At 36.1% G+C, this 4,471-nt stretch overlaps 1 protein-coding gene across 2 annotated transcripts in view; it reads right to left on the bottom strand.

The window, feature by feature from the left end:
• LOC117182250 overlaps positions 1-4,471 on the bottom strand; it is a 267,859-nt gene that overhangs the window by 31,219 nt on the left and 232,169 nt on the right. The window lies entirely within an intron of this gene.

The raw sequence follows: 4,471 nt of genomic DNA, 5'->3' as shown, positions 1-4,471 counted from the left end.
TCGGCGCTCTTGGAGGTGCCAAGCTTTCACTTGCTAATAGCCTAAAAAGCATCCCTGCGTGTCAACAATATGCTAGAACATTTGCGGGAAAAATGCAGAAGGGGGTTGTTCTTGGGTCGCTCCGTGTTCTTAGGGTCCACGAGGCTTTTGCTGGTTCGTCGCATTGATTCCTTTACAGACTGTAACCACCTATCTCACGGTTGTGAGACGTGGTTATGGCTGAAATTTTACCGCGATTTCGCTGGAAGCGGGTGCAATTTTTCAGATTAGCACCCGCTCCCGGCGAAATCCTGCGGTTGTCCTTATGATAAATTTTTAATTATATATAGGATGTGAAAAATGGAAATAAAAAAAAATAATTAAATTGTCAGACAAGTGAGTTATTTCAAAGAAACAACGTCATCTCATAAACCACAATGGCACATGGCGGAAATTGAGATTGAAGATTCTCAAAACTTCTATCAGATCTTCAAAAGAGAAGTTCCTGAAATAGTACCTGCATATTTCCAATTACGTCGGAACATCATCCGAAGAACTGTAATATTATACAGGAATCCTTCACGCAGATTGATTAAAAAGGGAATCCTCAGGAACATCACGAATTTACGAAATTGGGTTGCGAACGATGGAGCACACGTTATGTAAGAGGTTCTACTTTTATAATAAATAAAAGAACCCAACGTTTGGGGCGGTTATACGTGAAGTGTAATCCACCGTGGGACCAGGACCAACGATTATACAGGGGTATAATCCATCGCTAGACTAAGGACACAGGACAACGGACACTCGAGCTGGATCTGGACCAGAGAACAACCTCTCATCGAGAACCGAGCAAAAGAACCATCAGGAAGCCGACAAGAACAAAATTCAAGTGTTAGTGCCGGAGTGATAGAAATGGCCTTTTTCGCAAATAGTGTTTGAGTGATTGAGTGACGTATGGAACGAATCAGCAAGTAGTAAGTCTCACACCTTTCTTTGGTCTCCTTTTTGCCATAAAATTGTCTCTGAAGAAAGAATAAATAACAGGGGAAATATTATGTGTACATGAATGTATTTGGTTTCAAAATGTTGCCCTTTAATGAACCGCTCGTGTGCGATTTTACCCCATCAGAGAGCCATATCCTCTTTACAGTTTACGGTAACGAGGAAAGACCCGTTCAATTTTTTGTACCCCGTAACCATCAGTGCCAAACAGAGGCTAAATTAATTAAATTGGCTGAAAATTCAAATAAAGAATCATATAACATATGCAAGATTATCGTTAATAAGTATATTTGGCAATTGGAGATCTTCACTAGACACGAAACTTAAATTTTTTTCGCACCTTTCTATGAAAGTTGTACCTATTTTTAAATTCTTAATTCCTGTTTAAAAGAATATTTGACTTTAACAAAGTATACCTCTGTTTTGTCATTTTGAGAGAAAATTATTGGGAAATAAGAGTGATTCTTGAAAATTATTCAATTGAAAAGTTTTTAGTGCCCAGAAAGATTTCTAATTCACGCAAGTTGATAATACTTGAACGTAATTATTCTGACGGTTTCACCAAGTTGTGTAGAATAAAAGAGTGGGAAAATTGTTTGGAGATCCGCACTTTCGATGAGAGTTACGCAATGACGTTCTTTTATCCTAAGGAAATTCTGGACAGGTCAAATAATAATAAAAAAAAAATGTTTAACGGATCGGTGCATTATACTTGTACTACGAAACTAACACCTAGTTTTTGGCGTATAACAATCTTTTTGAACGCCCAAACTCATTATTTTCTTGTACCTAGATTAGCCAACCCCTCAAATGAAGCAAAATTTATTGAAGAAACGCTAAATAACAATCTTTTCAAAATCCGTAGCCTTTTATCTTGGGCGAATTATCTAGAAATTCTTGTTTTCGACGGCGTACGAACAGTTAGTTTTTTTGCACCCATGTAAACGAAAGAATAGAAAAAAAAATTAAATAAATAAAGACAGCAGTCATTCCTTTTTTTCTCGAAAACAGCTAAGTTTGGTTATAATAAGTAGAGATAATAAATCATGCCTCACATAGAAGATACATTTTTGTGCACTACCCGACTCATTAATGATTCAGAATGGAAAATTCGAATTTTTAATGGACCATGGACCTTTTATCTCTATGCACCTTGTGAAACCGTTACTACAATCTTCCCTACACCTTGCTTGAATTTCGAGCAATATTACAACAACAACAATCTAAAAGTCTGTACACTATTAGAATGCGAAGGATATTTGAAAATTTGCACTTTCAATGGACACGGAGTTGCCCTATTTTTCTCCCCCCTGTAATTACCCTCTTTCTCGAATTTTCATCATAATGTTACTTGACGACGTTACATATGATTGTCAAAAGTTTACATTTCCCGATCATTGGTTGATAATTTTTGTCACTAAAAATAGCGTACATACATTCATAGTACCTTTTGGTCCTCAAGACCCTATTCGTGAACTAGACGAAGATTTTTAATCATACACTGACGATCTGTTATACGAATCAACTAAGTATTATAAAGGAAGGGTAAAAGCATTTGAAAATTCATGGGAAATAACCTTAAAATTTCCTCGTTATCTTGCTGGATTTGTCGCCCCTTTTTGCCATAATTTACATTCATTTAAAAAATAAAAAAATAAAAAAAAAATGGAAGGGGATCATAATCATACAATTAGTTCTGTCGATCTGTCTGAAGATCACAGTTATGCCAATCTTAACTCCCAAGGTGAAATTCTCTCATCACATTCTCAAAAAAGTGAAAGAGATGGTACACCCCAACACACCTCGACAAGACAGGACCCGGGTGATAAACATTTTCTTCTAACCATCATAAGAAATAAAGTTGCCGGAAATGCCGCTCTTTATTTACAAAATAGCTTTGAGCCAGATTCATTGGATTCACTGCTTGATACAATTCGTACTGCATTTAGTCCTCAAAGAGATCTGAGTCAACTTCAGGCTCAGATATCAAGTGTGGTACAATCGGAAAATGAATCTGTATTGCAGTACGGAATTCGAGTCAGTGAATGCCTGAGGTGTATTCTGGAAGCAATTAATGAGGGTTTTCCAGACGAAGCTAAAGCTGGAATGAAATTAGGCGTAACACAAAACGCCGTTTCATGCTTTATTCGAGGTCTGAAAGAAAAAATAGAAACAAGGATGCAAAATCGCTGCGGAAGCAATTTAAATCGGGAAATTTAATAAGAGATTGTCCTGAATGGGGAAACAGATCCTCGCAACAAACACAGGCATCAAAAGTCATAGGTCAATGTGGATTCTGTAAAGGTCCTAACCACTACGAGAAAAACTGTCTAGCAAAAAGAGGGTTTGATTCTAGGACAAATTTTCGGAACGGATCCCACAAAGGAGTGAAGGAAAAAATGAGCGTATCATGCCCTCAAAACGCGTGCCCTTCAACGTCCAATCACGTTGGGTCTTTTGCACCTTCAGCTCCACAAAAGTAGATAAAAACCCTGTAATAACAATAAATGAAAACATCTTCCAAGATAAGGCTGCAGAGTTTCTCGTGGATACTGGTTCCGATCTCAACCTAATAAAAGAAAAAGTAGTTAGTAAAGACGTATTTCTTGATCAAGATAAAATATTTAATCTTGTAGGAATAGGAATGGGAGTAACAAGAACTTTAGGAGAAATTAAAGTACGCATAAAAGGTGAATTAGTCCATTTCCAGGTGGTTCCTGAGAAGTTTAAAATTGTTCAGAAGGGAATCTTAGGAGTAGAATTTTTGAAGTCTCAGGAAGCTACCTTGAAATTTAAGAGAAATGCAAGTGGAGAAATGATTGTGGGTGGAATAACCATTCCTTTTGAAACACACAACACAATCAGGTTACCAGCTCGACATAAATCTTTGATTACTCTTCCTGTAAAAGAAAAAGGTTTTAAATCAGGATATATGCCAAGGATCTGGGCTGGATCCAGTATTTTTGTGGGAGAGGCCTTAGTAACTTCAGAAAATGGATTTGCCAGGGTTTTTGCAATAAATGCCACTCATGAAGATACCGAGATAACTCTGCCACCCTTAGAACTGGAAGAATATAATCTCATAAATTTAGAAAAACCAAGTTTAAATAAAAATGACCCATATTCTGAAAAGCTAGTAGCTCATGCACGGAGGATGTGCGATATTGTTCGACATTTGGACTTGGCAAATTTAAATAATGAAGAAACCAATAGTTTGATGGGGCTCATTAACAAATTTCCATACCAATTTCATTTGCCAACAGATATGCTTGGTAGCACTAATGTAACTACCCACAAAATTAATAATATATAAAATAAAATTAATTAATATATATATATATGTTTGCTTCTATATAATCAAATGAAAAACTTTTGTAAATAACCACTAACTTAACCTCAACAAATAAACAAAAAAAACGGATTCTTGTTATAACTAAAATTAAAAATTAAGTATTTCCTTTTCTTCTTAATGTTTTAACACAACCAT

This window comes from Belonocnema kinseyi, chromosome 10 (assembly GCF_010883055.1).
Source record: "Belonocnema kinseyi isolate 2016_QV_RU_SX_M_011 chromosome 10, B_treatae_v1, whole genome shotgun sequence".
Taxonomy (NCBI): Eukaryota; Metazoa; Arthropoda; class Insecta; order Hymenoptera; family Cynipidae; genus Belonocnema; species Belonocnema kinseyi.
Note: the sequence above shows the minus strand (reverse complement) of the source record. Positions and strands in the feature narration are given on the sequence as shown.